General features: G+C 41.7%; 1 long non-coding RNA gene across 8 annotated transcripts in view; it reads right to left on the reverse strand.

Moving 5' to 3' along the window:
• Positions 1-15,597, reverse strand: part of LOC140656050 (uncharacterized) — a 69,513-nt gene that overhangs the window by 32,734 nt on the left and 21,182 nt on the right. For 7 of the 8 annotated variants that reach the window (XR_012043952.1, XR_012043947.1, XR_012043949.1 and 4 more), the window contains 2 exons: positions 855-940; positions 172-269 (listed from right to left, as the gene is read on the reverse strand). This is a non-coding gene — a long non-coding RNA (uncharacterized lncRNA). The remainder of the gene's footprint in view (positions 1-171; positions 270-854; positions 941-15,597) is intronic. The other variant, XR_012043948.1, reaches the window with a different exon arrangement.

Raw genomic sequence — 15,597 nt, forward strand, 5'->3', positions numbered from 1 at the left:
ACAAGCTCTCAGCTCTCCAGGCAGAGGAAAGGGTCTGCCATCCCCAGAGCTGCCTCGGGGAACCTGTTCTAAGATAGAAGCAAAGCCGTTCTCTAAGTAATTATGCCAGGAAGAAGTTAGCTGTATCTCAGAAGAAGTTAGCTTCTGATCACAAGAAATACTCCAGAATACCTGTAGAGCAGTAGCTGTCCCAGAATAGCTCAGGCAATCAATCTGCCCACACAAACAAGCCGTCAATGATTCATCTTGCAGAATGAGAATGACTTTTCCTGGAGGGAAGAATGAACAGTAAGGATTTGTGGCCTGGCTGAAGCTCAGGTTATATCTCCTATACTCTCTTCATACAATGAACTTCTCCAGGGCTCTTCTGAAACGCTCTCACAGGCATGGTGAGCAAATTTAGCTTTCTGCTGCATTGGTGTCAGTGGCTTTGCCTTCACGTAATGAGCAAATATTAGCTCATTTTGTTTTTCATTTTTTTCTCAGATGCCAGCTCTTATTTTTTCTAATCTACCTAAGAGTAAATATTGCCAGAAGCAAGACTCTTCTTACAACAGGTCCTGAATCATCTCTCCTGTTTTCTAAGAGCATTCGAATTAGACAGAGAAAGCCACCCTGTAGTCATATAAGCTATATATTGAGCATACTCATTTGATTACAATCACTTTGGTTTCCTGGACTAACATTTAAATGGGAAAAGACATTCAAAATGAACCAATATTAGATATAGGCCTTGCAGGCAAAACACTTATTGTGCTGAAATCTTGCAATACTGCAATATGAGAGAGGGGAAAAAATCCTGTCTAAGTGTTTTACGCAAATTGTAAGAAAGCAAGAATAAAAAAAAAACATACCAGAAACTCTACTGAATCCACCAACTGGACGTTGCTTTATGGGCAAGTTCTTAGGCAGAAAACAGTAGTCACTTATATTCTCCACACTGAAATTGAAAATGCACTTACAGTATAGTGGATTATGGCTTTGTAAAATATTACAGTTTTCTTTATTTGCTTTTGCAGGTAGTTAAATTTAAGCGCTACTTACATCACCCTCATCCCCAAATTTAAAAGGCAATAAATTGCTTTAGTGTTTTCAATTTCTTTTCCTTCAAGACATGTAAACTGATTGCCTGAATCCCTCCACAAACTTTATTCTTATAAATAGGGGAGAATAATTTACAAGGCTATTTGTCCCATCTAGCTCCCCTTCAGGCCTGGGTCCCCTTTCTCAGAGGCCACCACTACAACACTTCACGTCCAGCAAGACAGGAGAGCAGCAGCAGCCCCCATAGCCCCATGTCAGTGCCGCCCCGCAGCCTGGAAGAGAGGGATGGCCATGCTCGGGGTCTGTTCTCCCTTTCGGCTCAGTGGTATGGAAAATACTATTGGACTTGGAGGAGCAAAAGGATAAAGGATGCTCCTCAGAGACACTCTTGGGATGTGCCTGAAAAGTAGTTCTTCTTGGGCTAGCAAATCAGTTGCGTATAAACCAGACAGATTGGTTTTCAAACTTCCTGGCTGGCTGAGTGACAAATCGACGACAGAATAGGCATAAAGTAACTTGACCGATTAAAGAGACAGGTGTTGCTAAATGGCACAGTTCAGCAAAGTGAAGACTTGGGCTTAGGCCAAGAGCATGACCACTTCAGGCTCCAGCCTCGGGAGCAGCAGTCTCTGGTAAACCTTGCTGCAGCGCTTTGAGGTGCTGCCACAGGAGATCTGCAGTGTTCATCTACAAGAGGTAACCACCTCCATCACACTGGTAACTGCACAGGACCTGTCCCGTGCCTCTGCCTCAGTCTCCCTGGTCAGTTCAACCCATAGTTTAAAATACCATGAAGGCAGGTCTGCACAGCCACACCCAGCAGCAAGCTGGGCTGGCTGACTGAGGCCGAGGCCAAAGCAGCGGCAGGGAGAAGGATGGGAGCAGCGTGAGCACCCAAGCCCATCTCGCCTACGTTACTCGTTATTCGTGGTAGGCTCTGGTCACGGTGAGCAACAGGCGCACAGCATCGGTGGTGACACCCTCCCATAGACATGCTGCGTGCCACCGGCACGAGCTGCCAGGCAACTTTGGGCTCAGGAGACCTCGCTGCTGAGTGGCATGGCTCATCAAGACCACAGGCATGCCCCGGCCCTTCTCCTGCACCCACACTGGCACACCCGTTTGGAGGAACAAACCTGGATGAAAATCCAAAATCTATACCTAAAAAGGCTGTCAGTCATGCACAGTCAGAAAATTGCCTCCACAGCTAAGATTACCAAGACCAGAAGTTTGTTTCAGTGAGTTTTTTGGGTGGCGGGTCAGGCTTTCTTCTGCCCCCAGCACAGTGGAGATCCAAGCCATGGCTGGAGCCTTACCAAAACTACCTATTTGTATAAAGATCAGAGCAAGCACGAAGCTTCTGCCAGTGCAGTTTCAAAATACATTATAGAGACTACAATAAACTCTTTAGCAGGCCAATAGCATGGTAAAAAAAAAAAAAAAAAAAAAAGGAAGCTTATCTAAAACTATCTGTACCTTTTGAGTCTGCCTGTCCAAAAATAAAAATACAGCAGCATGGGGAGTGATGAGGGGGGACAAATCAACTCAAGGCGGGTACCCTCCCCTACATGGTTGGGTTTTTCCAGGAATAACGATCATTCCCTAAGCAAAGGCTTACTGCCGTTCATTGCACACATTCCATACGGCCTCATCAGCCATCCCGCATGCAGTGCAAAGTGCAAGCGTGCTTACTGTCAAGTGACAGGAAGAAAAATGCCATCACCAGGCCAGTGCCTCCTGCAGCAGATTTGCAAAATGGAAACCTGCAAAGCCTTAAAGGGTAAGGGGCTGGCAGCATGGATAATTCTGTAAATAACTTGCACGCCTCAAAAGGGAGGCACATCTCTTAGGAGAGATACCGAGATAAGACAGACAACCCAAGAGCTGAAGCTGACGTGCACAAGCAGCAGGGGTGCGGGGCTGAGAAGTGTCGGCCAGCAGAAAGCACGTCCTCCCCGAAGCCCTCATTGCGCTCCTTCTCTGCTGCTCACTGAAGACAGTGACGCTTCCTGGCTTGCTTGTTTAAAAAGCTCCCTAAAAGGTGAAGGAAGCTGCGAGATAAGTGAAGCATTTGGCAAAACGCAGCCGCTTGAAGATGTTACATGCACAGAAAGCCTGTAATCCCATCCCCACCCTCATCTAATGTCTAGTGACAGCCCATCAAACGTTCCCTCTTTATTAAATTCAACTGTGAACAAAATTAGCAAAGAAATATGGGGTTTAATTAATGTTTGCCTTGACCATAAATGAAAGAGAACTTTAATTTTTTTACTGTATTTTACTAATCAGTCATTCAATATCTTGGATGCTAGTAAATTAATTCTGAACTAATGAAGTTAAAGGAGGTCATTTGTTAGAGAAAACTGATTACATATCGGGATCTCCTGGGGACCTAAATGAGAAAATCACTATAATGAAAAAATATTTTAAATGACGCAGGTCAATCAAGTAGATCATTAAGGATACAGGGGGGGTGGAAATATTAATGACACCGTGACAGGGAAATGCCAAAAGGGAAGTGGGCTGACATAAGTAAGCAGAAAGGCATTTACAGTGCTAGGTTGGGTTTTTTCCCCTTTTAATAATTGAAACACATGAATTTCATTGCTTGCCTCAAATTAGTCACCTGTGCCCAGATATTTCAATGACAGCATAACAGCAAAGCACTAATGTGCATTATGTAGGTAAATTTGTGTAGAGCATAAACCTTTTTAGTAGTATTAATCACAGTGGCACCTAAGGACCCAAGCCAAAATATGGGCTGCATTGTACAAGACACGGGGAAAAAATATGCAAGGGGAAGGGAGAAATCCCTGCTTCTCACAGGTTTAATTTCAACAAGCAAGCAGCAGCCAAGGGAGGGAGGCTTACATGGCACATTACAGCATCAGGCTAGTGCTTAAACACAGCTGGCTAGAGCAAAGGGAGCGACGTAGCCTGGATGAACGAGAAACAGTCTCGGGGGGCTGGAGCTGTGGTCTGTGTAGCCCAGAAACCCCACTGCCATGGAGCATGGCTGTGGGAGATGCTGTTTAGGGAGAGCGCGTGAGCCTGACCACTCTGCAGCCTGTTGCCCCTCCAGCACCTGTACTGACTGCAAGAGGGACGCAGAGAGCAGTGCTCTACCTGCACTCTTTATATCCACTTCGGACCCACTGTCTGAAATTAGATGTGTTTTGTTCCGTTTTGAACCTGCTGACACCCATGAGACTCCGCAACCTCCTGGGGCATCACATCCCAGAAGTTCACTGCCTGCTATGAGAAACAGTAATTTCTTTCGCCTGTCTTACGCTCATCTCCTACCAGTTTCAGTGAGTTCCTCCACCCAGTAGTAGTGCAGAATTTGGTGAAAAACAGTTCTGCGTTCACCTCATTCATGATTTTACTAACTTTGATCATATCTCCCTCAGCAGTAAAACAATTCCCAATGCTTTGCTCTCAGTGCCCTTCCTGAGGACACCCAGCGCTGTGTTGGATTCTGTGGCTGCCACTGCACATGGACCTCATGATTTCAAAGAGCCATCAGCAATGGCTCTTTCCTAACCTCTAAGTGCCAGTTCTGAGTCTGGCATTGTGTGAGCAGGATTTAGATTATTCTTTTTCCTTATGCATCAAGTACTCTCCTGAGAATCCCGGAAACATCCCTCTTACCACATTCGTGTCAACACTGAGGATGTGACTGAGCCTAATCCTGCATGGCAAAGCACATAAGCATTCGACACAATGGGAGCATCTAGATAGCATCCATATTCAGTTTTACTGAGCCAGTTTACAGAGCTTCAGGATACTCTCAGGGAAAAAAAAAAAAAATTGAAGGGGTGATTGAAGGTAGAAACCAAACAAGGCAGGAGGTGCAAGCAACATCATCCCATGGGGAGTGGCAGATATAGGCTGGCAAGGAAAGTTGCATGGCATGGCTGGGGAAAAAAAAAAAGAGGGGGTGGGGGGAAGAGATCTCTGTTCAATAGTACAAGGATGGGACAATCCTCTCATGAATTCAGGAAGGCAGAAGGAATCTAGGGAATATTAGAGGAGAAATTACTATACTACTGAAGGAGAAACAGAGAACCACCAAGAAAATTAGTTGAAACAATCCTTTATGAAAAGGGAAGTAAAGCAGATAAAGGACTGACACATCTGTTTACAAAGCTTATCAGAAAGCAGTTTATTAACGGAAAGAAGAACCAAAAGTGATCCTAGATCCATTAAATCCACTTTTCAGGATTTCTTCACCGAATTAGGCATGAAGAAATACGCTAGTCCTACAGAGCAGATGCACTATTTAAATGAGTACATCAGGCAGTTCTATCACAAAGAGATGTAATTAGATTTGAGAAGCCAATACCTCAAGCAGAGCCTGAAAGGGTGATCAACAGTTTACAGCTTGGAAAAATCCCAGAACTGGAAGCCAAATTCTTCAGAGCATTTAAACAAAAACTCATCCCCTCATTAAATGGAGCATTTGCTGAAATTCTGGGAAAGACTAGGATGACGCTACCACACTATTCCTACACAGAAAAAGGCAAAGCTATTAATTATTGAGGGTTCCTATGATTTATTTCTCTTTTAAATATGGCTATTAAAATTAGTGCTAAAAGGCTGATGACAAGATGGAGATTGCTTTTTTCAATAGTAAGCATTTCTGACCTTTTAGTTACCAGTTGTTTAATTGCAGTCTCCAGATGAGCACGAATAGCATTGATTTGTGTTCATTAAACTCTATCATAGAACCAAGAACTAATCCTGATGTTTTACAATGTAAAGACAGCATTAGACTGAGTTAAGTAACTACATCAGTTAAACTTATGATGATGATTTGGCTTCAAAGTAAGTATGTCTCATATTGAACCGAAAACTAGAATTCCTGTAAGAGCTTCTTCATTAAATAATTATTCCTCATGAATGGAATTAGCCACGACTGTTTGTCTCTTTTTAACTGGTCTTTCAATCAAAGTTTTCTGACCATCTTCAAATGAGAAACCCCAACAGTTATAAAGCAAACATAAGACCCAACTTTCATTTCATTATAAGTGTATATATATATCTCCATTTATATCCATTATATTGAAATATTATGAAAGCAGATATTAATTCAAAAAATCTGGAGTTATTAACTGTCTGACACAAAACCCAAAAACCTCAAATCTTTGCATGTGTGTGTAATACCTAGTAGAAAGGCCTGGCATAGTCAACTGAAGATGTTAGTCCAGTCCAGGCAAACAACAGGAAAAGAAAAGCTGAAAAGGAACATATTACTGACACAGTATAGGGGGTGGTGAGGAGCTTTCATTCCTACATGAAAGCAAAAGGCAGGTTTAAGGCAATACTACACCTAGAAATGTAACTGTCACCTTACCAGAATCTGAGAATTAACTTCTGCCGTATCCCATTGGTGTTGCTGTGTGGATGCCGCCCATGAAATTACTATCCCACAAGCAGTGTGAAGAAAAAAACATAAGCCTGAAAGAAACTTGCAATATATTTCCTCTCACCCCAACAGAATAGAAAACAGTATGACCAGAAGTATCAGAGTGATATATTTCTCACTCCACTACTCTTAGGTGGAGGACTACATTTCTAAAACAGCTAATTACAGTTTGAATCATAAGTAAGCACTGAAGCCGAGTTTCATTTTACTCAGATGCATAAATTTTCCTCACCTATAAAACTTAGAGCAGATGTACAGTGGCTGTACACGGCTGATGCTATCATTAAACGTGGTTGGTCCAGATAGAAAATGAACGATGGTTTGCCATACTTCGTATGCACATTTCGAAGGCAGTATATTATCCATGCAATGTAGAACAATAATTTCTCCATTCCTAACCATGGAAGAACCATATATTTTATATATATATATACGTATGTATATACATATTTAATTTAGAGCACAGACTGGCGTAAGTTACAATGGTGCAAAATAAAGCATTTGTGTTCCTGTGATAGGTGTTCTTTACAGTTTGGCATCACCACCCAAATTTCTTAAGAAGCCTTCACCTTTTGGCACAGCAGTCCTTAGAATAGTACAAATTCCAGCATTTTGGCATGCCCCAAGTTGTGTCTACAGAGATGAGTTCTGGTTGCTGATGGAAATTCAGGCTGCACAACTCAAGATGCGCACGTGCTCAAACTGGAAGAGGACATCTGTGAAATCTGCTCTCATGATTATAACTTGAAAAAAGGGTGAAATTTATCATCAGTGAAGCACAGGCATTAAAAAAAACTTTTTTACTCATCGCTGGCCAAAAAAACAATGGATCCATTACTAAAGTTTAGCACAAGTATTAGCTCAATAATAAAAGGAAATTATAACCAACAAGCGCGTTTCTGAAGAAGGCAACTGACAGTTGCTGTTGAGGAATTCCTCATTACCATTTAACACAAGATCTTCTTGCAAAGTTTATTTCTCATTTCTGAGACAAGAATGAAGTTCAAAAGATTTATTATTAAGACACAGACAATAAATTCCTTCTCTTATTTTCCATTCAAGCATGCTCACAGGGTTTCAGCCCCATCGAGAGCTGGCAGCAAATCTTTGTTCTCAGTTACTACTACTGTGCTGCAGTAGAATTCAAGTGAATTGAAGCACTGTTTCAAAGTAAACATCTCTGCCTCATGTCCAAACATTGCACGACATTGTACCACAAGAGACTAAAGTAAGTCTGGTAGAAAACCAATCAGTTTTTCTAACCGCTATTTCCTACAGCTGCTAACTGTAGCATGGTAACGAAAGCACGGGGTTTTGCACAATCCTGAAATATTGCAATCTCTTGGCTGTGAAAGAAGAGTGTGGCTCAAGCTGAAGCAATCTACTTCACACCAGTCTAATCTTGGTGTAACTAGAGGATCGCTGCCAAGTATAAAGCATATGCTTTGTCCGAAATCTCAATGCAAATCTCCCTGCGTGTGTATATATGTGTTGAATTATTAAATTCAGAAACCCATAGCAACATCTATGATAATATATACTGCTGCTATTATTATACAAAAGAAGCTCTAAAGCCACTTTTAATCAAAAAAGATCCTTTTAAATCTATACCTGGTTTTAGTGACATTACTGTTAATGCAGCTGATGAAATATTAAGCATGCAATTACTGTACATGCTCTATAAATGGCTTTCCTGACATTCAGGCTATATAGAAGGCTGTGTCAAAATGAGAAGGAAGATATTTTTCTCCCAAGTATCTTTTTCCCAGAGAGAGATTCAAGATTAGGTTCAAAGCATTTCACTCAGAAGAGATGAGAGCCCCAACCAAATGCCGCATTCATTATAAAAAACCAGACTGGAGGAGAGAAACCAGCAGAGCTCCCAGTTGCTGTCCTGAAAGAAGGTGGGGCAGCCGTGTTCAGGCTCCACACCTGGGGCTCCCATCTGGTACGTGTTGAGTCACTACAAAAGGAAGGGAGAGAGAGGCAATCTTCTCAAGAAAGCTTGTTACAGCCTTGCAAGCACAAGGCACGTATGAAGAGCGCGGGATAAAGGTCACTTCATGGTCATTTTTCTAGGTAAACAGAGCATTCAGAAATGAGAGACAGCAGTCCAATCCCCGACACAGTTCAAGCTCTATACAGTGTAAAAAGGGAGGTTCATTTTGCAGGCATCCTATTGTCACCCCACTTTTGGAAGTGCAGCCATAACTAGTATTGACTGATAGTGTCTAACAGTCTGATGTGGATGTGCTAACATAATCGTATCTACACAGGCAGGTATCAAAAATGCACTGACATGAACATTTGGAGAGCTATAGTATCTCTGTCAAGTACACAAGGCTCCTAGAAAAACCCGATATAACCAGAATATAATTCCTCACTGCAGTCAGCATACTGCATCCACTCGCTGCGTGTGCACACACATACACAGTCACTTTAGCCTATGCACTGATATGACAAACAATTATTGGCACAAATAGGTAGAAGCTCTACGAAAACAGTTTCACTGCAGGACATTTATAACCCTTTGTGATTAGCCCATTAGAAACCCATCACATCGTTGCTGATTGCTGTGGTTATGGGCAATCTACTCATTATTGAGAAAACAAGAAGCAAAAGAAATAATAATTTAAAAAAAAGTACGTCCTTTTACTGTCATAGGGACAAATGTTGCTGCTTCTTTACATACAGCATCCTTCCTCTTGGACACTACCAACGGCTCCTGCAAACTGAGGGAGAAGTCTCCTATTCTGGGGCACTGCTGTCTGTTCTCCCTATGATTCTTCCTCTGTGAAATGAAAGAAATTGGCTGCCAGACTGCGTAATCCTTTCATTTCAACACTCACCCTTACTGTTTTCAGAGCTGTGCCAGAAACCCTCATTCTCCCTGGACCTGAAGCTCTTTCCTACATTCCTGGCTCCTGTAGCACAATTTTCTTTCAAAAAGAGCATCATCAGTCCCCTTCTATTATACAGAAGCCTCTTCAGGAAAAGGCATAGCTGGAAGGATCCCAACAGCTGGTATTTATCCAGGAGACTGATAATTGTATGCAACATGCGCCTCAAAAAATGATTAGTGCAGTAGAGACAGCTCCTGCTTTATAAAGATGTGATATAGAGGAGGTCAGGCTAAATGCAACAATCCCTTCTGGACTTAAATACTATGAATCTATGAAAAGATCATTTATTTCATTCAGTGTCCCATAACTAAATGATTATGCTCACCCTTCCTCCTAGCACATCACTATTGGTGACAGATTCACAAAATAATACTGCTCCAGACAGAATGAAATATAATATATATATAAGCTCAAAAAATAAGCTCAAAAAAAAAAAATTCATCTACAGTCTTTAGATATTACTACCAGGAGGCACAAAGATATTATTCATTTTGGTCTTGTATTGGACAGCAACATCTGCATCAAAACAGATGTGTTTTCAAAATAGCAGTTAAAAATTACCCAGCAGATAGAGCATCTGACATATTTCTGGTGTATTGCATTATTTCCATGCAGCTGGAGTTCTGCATTCAATATCCTAGTCCTCTGGATCTGGAAAAAAGTTCTTTCCCTTTACTCCCTTATGAGCTTGGATCTGGGATACTGGGTGATAATCTAAATATTTAAACTATTATTCAAGTCTTTAATCAATTCTACTAAACAGTCTTTCTGGACATATTCCAATATAAAATAAAATGCTTTGTGCTGTAATGGAAGAATTACTGCTATTAAAGGATTTAATCCTAAATATACCACAGCGCATTTTGTTACACATCAAGCAGAGTCTGAAGGGCTGCTATTTTTATCAGGTTTGTATTTCACAGATAGGCATTAACTGCAGATTACAGGATTGGTTCACACCAGGCTTCCCCACTGTACAAAGGTAGAGCTTTGCAGAAGCGGCAAAGCTAGACAGTTCTTAGCTAAAAGTACTGCAGGTTTAAATATCATTACCATATTTTCATGGTATTTTCATGAGTCTCTCTCTCACGGTAGGAAGTGTCCCTGTTGGTACGACAGATTCACTGGCCACCCAAGGAAAGGTCTATAACAGCTGGAAAGACAAAAGGCAGTCACAGAGGATGGGCACGAATATGCTGGGCTTGGCAACATGATCTACAGCCTGCGAGAGCCACCGCAGAACCCACTGCCCCACGGGACACAGCGTAGCCCTGGGCAGGGAGAGCACGAGGGGTCCAGCTGGTGGGATGCTGCTGGAGACGTGCCCAACGACAGCCCCGACACCGCGTCGGCAGAACCGCGTGTTGCGTTAGGATACAGGGAAAAAACCCACCCATCAGAATAGCTGCCGTAAAATAGAGTTAGAACTTCTTTTGGCAGTGTCCTGGAGGGAAGTATAGCAGCAAATGCACTGTGTGAAAATTAAAGCTGAGAGAAGAGGGAGGATTTCACTTCAGAGAGGTGTTCGGGGCAGAAAGCAGGGTTATTCACAGCCCTTGTTCATCTTGCTGGCTGTCCACAATAATCAGAGAAGGGAGGTAATATGGGAAGCTAGGAATGATGAATGCAGCGATTTGAAAGTATTTGCAAGCATCTCCTTCAGTCTCACTAGGAAATAATTGTTGTGGCAGTTTGGAGCTATTTAGGAACAAAATACATTTAAATGAAAGTGAAAGGGAGGAAAAATTATATTCACAAAGCTATCTAAGAATTCAGGTAAGAGCTATTTGCCTGTATAGAGAACGGATACCAGAAAGCAATAAAGAAATTATGGGAAGAGAAAGCACTGGGTGGGGGGTGGGAAATAATCAAAAACCTCACTAAAGGATTGGGAGACAGGAATCTGGTTTTATGAAGGAAGCACTGGAGGAGAAAAGAGCAAGCCCAAAGGAAGCCACTGTCAAATATTTAAGAGCAGAGAATGATGGATTGAAGAAGATTCCTGATGGATGCAAAAGGAAAAAAGTCCTCTGATGTTATTTCAGAAAGGGGATATACAGCTGAAAGTAGGTGAACCTGCACTGCAGAGGAGGGGATGGGATTAGTTCTGAATCCTTCTGCAATCTGCGTTTTTAAGGTAGCAGTGAAATACTTGACTGCAAACAATATGGCTCACAAGCAAGACACTAACAGGCTTGTGTTTACAGTGACGTTTTTCAGGACGTCTCCCTTTGATGCAGGCAGGTTACCTCCTTTTCGAAGCAGCAGGAATGCTTGCCTATAGAGACGGCTGAAGACATTTTTATCACTCTCTCACCCAGGTCTGCTCCAGTGAGCTCCAGATAAGGTACAGCAGAAGCAATGCCAGTGCTCCCCCAGAAGCATGACTTGCACTGGGGACACTGGAGCTGGGACAGGTTTGTGCAATTGGCCTCTGAAGAAAAAGCTTGGTTAGAGAGCTGGCAGAATGCACTGGTGACAAATTAAAAGGGAATTTCTCTAAACTGCTTCTTCAAAGAGAAAGGACAAAATTGTCCACCAGCTGAAACTAAAAAGCAGATGAGTCACTGGATGAGATGAGTGTTTGGCTTAATTCACCATCGTTCATATTCCAGAGGTTATTTCTCTCCAGATGAGAGGAACAGGCTTGTGCTGAAGCACCAGCTCATAACTCTGAAACAGTGGTTTCAAATCCTGGCTTTGCTGCATGGTTTTCCCAGAGCAGTGAACATAATTCAGCTCAACCCGTGCTTCATTTTCCACATGCAAAAACAAAACACTCGCACATCTACATTTACATTTCAGGGCTCTGGGAGGAGACGGGACACTACAGGAGGGTTGGGCTCAAGAATCTGATGTCCAGATTGACAGAAAGCCAAGGGAAGGATGGTTGTAAAAAGCAGAAGCCCTATTTGGGTGGGTCAGAGTTGGTGCTACAGGAACGACTTATTTTTTGTCTTAGTAGCAACACCATAAAAACCTTTCTGACCAAGCCAAAGCTTTTGATTTTAGAGTACCTGACAAAGTGTGCTGAGTTGGAAGAGCAGTTCCAATAGAGCAGTTGGAAGTGCCATTCCAACTGCTAAAACAGTTTCACCCCTCCTCATCCATCCCTTCCCAAACAGGTTTTGAAGAAGAACTCATATTTCCACAATAGGGAAAGCCTGTGCCTGCTGCTAATAAATTCATGTCCTGTATTACGAATGGGCATCTGTTCATAAGTAATGGTCTGACATCAACAAGATGAAATTCAGTAAAGACATGAAGAGAAATCAAACAAAAACGTGAGTCAAGGATAACTGGTTTGGCAGAATCACTGCAGAAATGGAGGTTGTTACAGACCAACTGAATCTGAATCACTACCATCATGCTGTACACACAAGGTTGATCCTGCTCTGGGATGCACTAGCAGACACGTTACATGCAAGACGTGGGAGAGGAACATTCTGCTCTACACACAGTTGAGAGATCTCAGCTGGAATATTGCAGCCAGGATTGTGCATCACACTAAGAATAACATGGATAATTTGGAGATGGTTCAGAGAAGATCAACAAGAATCATAAGTATAGACAAACATGATTTACAGGGAAAGTTTGAAACAACTGGGTTAATTTTCACTACAGAAGCAGAGTCAGGCATTGCCTGACTACAAGGCAAACAGGGTATCAGTCTCTAAATAGGTAAAAGCAGAAAATAAATTTATAAAAAGACTAGATAAACATCTTCCCAGGCTAGACAGACCTGTTTCTGCCATGGAGCAGGGGGATGGACTAGCTCTTGACCTCTTAAGTGCACTCCAAGGTTAAATATAGCAACATATGTCATAGAATGTACTAGAGTAATAAAGTGTCTTATTTGTTAAATACTGTGAAACAACATAAAATAAATCTCAAAGCTATTAATACACTGAAAAAAAACTACCAAGACAATATCTCCGTACATGTTGGGCATACATATTAGGACATACAGGTACATGGCTTCATAAAACATCAAAATCAATTGCATTCAAAAATACTGTTTGTCTCAGCAATTGCATTTCTTGTAAACACATTTAAGGATCGATTCAATAATCGATCCTCGATTCATCCAACGAAACTGTAGCCAGGAATATGCATGTTGACCACAAGGAAAGTTACTTAACCCCATTCAGCTAATAATTGCTTTCTAGCTTGAAGCTTGATATCTTTATAAAATTTTAGCTAGCAGAGAAGCAGATGATATTCCTACTTTCCATGCAAATGCATAATTCTTTTCTTGAAGGCTACTAAGCTCTTTGCGACCAAAATCAGTGGAACTCCAGCTGTTTACATCGGATCTGTGAATGGCTTTGAAGATGAAAAGAACTGTACAAGTGCTAAGCATAGCTATTTTGGCTAAGCGTAGCTATTTTGGCAAGGAATCTAGACCAGAAACACAGACTGTTACACACAGATCCTATTGTTTCCTGTCAAAAGTCATCTTTATCAGCATAAAGGCAGAAGCCAGAAAAACCCAGGCAGTCCGATAAAAAAGAGGGGGAAAAAAAATCATTTGAGATCTAGTAGTCATTTTCTTAGGATATGTTCAGAGGCACTCTTAGCAGAAGGGTACAGTGAAACTTTACTTTGTGTCCATTACTAATCCTTTCTTGTATCAACTCTAATTTTCTTTAAACTATTTTTATTTGTTCTGACATGGTTTTTGATCAATCACTAGGTCAGGCTAGTATTTGGGGGACTCCCCAGCAACATCAACTTATGCAGATGAACAGGGGAGGGGTATGGAAGTTGAGGTGAAAAGGCTGTTTGTAAAGAGCAGCTCAAGGTGAGCAAGCAGAAATATGGGGTGGAAAGAGTGTTCTGAAGAGCTCAGAGCACAGCAGATGAAAGAGCCCTAGGGAAGCTTCCTGGCACAAATAAGAGAGAGCAGGTACAAAGTTTTTTGGTTTGGTTTGGGGGCAGGGTGTTTTTGGTTTTGGGGTGGGGTTAGACAAAGGAGTCTAGGTCTCAAGGTCTTGGAAAAAGGTTCAAAAGAGAAAAAGGCAGAAAAAATGGCATTGGAAACACATGCTACGAGCAATTAGGGAATCCACAGCTAAGGTGCTGTACAAACCAATTCCTCAGTAAATGTAAATAAAAGCAGAGTAAACAATGAAAACAAAGAAAAGCACTGGAGAAAAGGTGAAAGAAATACCTGCAGATAAACAGGCTGGGCTTAGGGCAGTACTCAGGAAAAACATACCAACATACTATTTTAAGACAAATCTCAGAAAATTCTGCAGGACTCAACTCAACCTGCTATAATAATTTCATAAAATTTGAGCAGGCTCTGACAGCATCGCACAGAAAGCAAAAGATGGTGAATTCTGCAAACTTGTGACATTCCAAGAGATTGATCAAGCTGCCAGAAGACATTTACAGCAAGTCACTGTGTGCGGCAACAGTGGACAAGATGATGATGGAATGGTTAAGGATGACTACAGAAGTCAAACAAGGATGCATGCTATGTCCAGATTTATTTCTACTGGTAGCTGAAGCTACGAGGCTTTAGCCTAACAACAGCTTTAGCTTGGAAAGAAGAAACAGGAAAAACTGAGCTGTATGAAAAGGCTGTTGATCCATAAGTAAAACTGACCTCATGCCATGGATCACAGGGACTTTATAGAGAATAACTTAAAAAGTGGATGAGAAGACCATAAAACTCAATCTAGGAATTATTAGAGGACAACAAAAAATATGGCTGTAGGTTCAGGTATCCCAAAATCCTGCAGGCTCTGAGGACTCCAGGTGGAGAATGGGAATCACGAAGATGCTGGAAAGAAAAGGATCATATCTGTTGCTACTGACTGCAAATGAAGCAAAAATATTACAAGATCTATGTTAAAGCTATTTTTTACAAAATTCATAACTGAAGCAACTCAGCAGGCTGGAATATGAGGGAAGCAAGTGAAGAAAAGTCATTGGCTGCAGAAATTACTTTAGGTAAATGGTAATGAATTACATGGAATAACAAGGTCTAATGACACAGAGTGGTAGGATGTCTTATTTCATTTCTGTTGTTGCTGTTGAGTTAATGGACACGCTTCACATCCAAGTTTGTGGAGCACAAAAGTAAGCAAACAGCAAGCAATGTCTAGCTTAAGCTTTCCAGTGTATAAAATAAAATGCAGTGTCACAGAAACGTGGACTTGAGCCAAAGGCCCCTTGGGCCAGAAATGCTCAGCACACTCCTGCATGTCTCTG

Source organism: Ciconia boyciana, chromosome 8, assembly GCF_034638445.1.
Source record: "Ciconia boyciana chromosome 8, ASM3463844v1, whole genome shotgun sequence".
NCBI classification, from domain to species: Eukaryota; Metazoa; Chordata; class Aves; order Ciconiiformes; family Ciconiidae; genus Ciconia; species Ciconia boyciana.